General features: G+C 40.8%; 1 long non-coding RNA gene across 1 annotated transcript; it reads right to left on the minus strand.

Moving 5' to 3' along the window:
- Nucleotides 1-58: 58 nt before the first annotated feature.
- LOC129114970 (uncharacterized) lies at nucleotides 59-526 on the minus strand. Its single transcript, XR_008532768.1, has 3 exons — nucleotides 399-526; nucleotides 233-297; nucleotides 59-147 (listed from the first exon to the last, which is right to left on the minus strand). It is a non-coding gene; the product is annotated as an uncharacterized LOC129114970 (long non-coding RNA).
- Nucleotides 527-633: the final 107 nt, after the last annotated feature.

Here is a 633-nt window from a genome sequence, read left to right on the forward strand (position 1 = left end):
AGTGAAAGACATAAGGAAATAAAAACAACAAAAAAAACAACACTCACTCCTCGTTGCTCCGGAGAGTCAATTTGTATCCAGTGCAGTTTTGCGCTTCAAAGTGGCAGGTCATTGACTCGTAGTCGTTGGTACAGTCAAGATTTTGGCCTAAAAGAGACACGAATAGATGAATTATGATAATGTGTTATTGCGTAGACTATATAAAACATGTCTACATTTCCACCATATGTACCAGAGAGAGCTGTTGCAATATTCCCCAAAATGAGCAGGACAAAAGATATCCGATCACAGACGAGTCTGAAAGCAAATACAATGGCAGATATTTGTATTTTCTTCACTTTAAAGCGAAAGATTGGATGCTTTAAGTAACACAGACACTTTCCAAGACTCCACATTACCTCTTTGAATCCATGATGAAACGACTTATCCACTTCTCCTTCGAAAACAAACAAACCAACTCAGCTACGACGCATTTTGTGAAACATTGAACGTAGTTTATGAGCGTCACTTCATACCAGGCTCACGGTCTTCCAGATATGGAAAGCTGTTACTGGAAATGCTGAAGGGCCTCCCACGCCCATTTCCTCAAAGAGAAAAAGGGAAGCAAAACACTACCCTCCGCCGAAAGCAGCT

This window comes from Anoplopoma fimbria, unplaced genomic scaffold (assembly GCF_027596085.1).
Source record: "Anoplopoma fimbria isolate UVic2021 breed Golden Eagle Sablefish unplaced genomic scaffold, Afim_UVic_2022 Un_contig_647_pilon_pilon, whole genome shotgun sequence".
NCBI classification, from domain to species: domain Eukaryota; kingdom Metazoa; phylum Chordata; class Actinopteri; order Perciformes; family Anoplopomatidae; genus Anoplopoma; species Anoplopoma fimbria.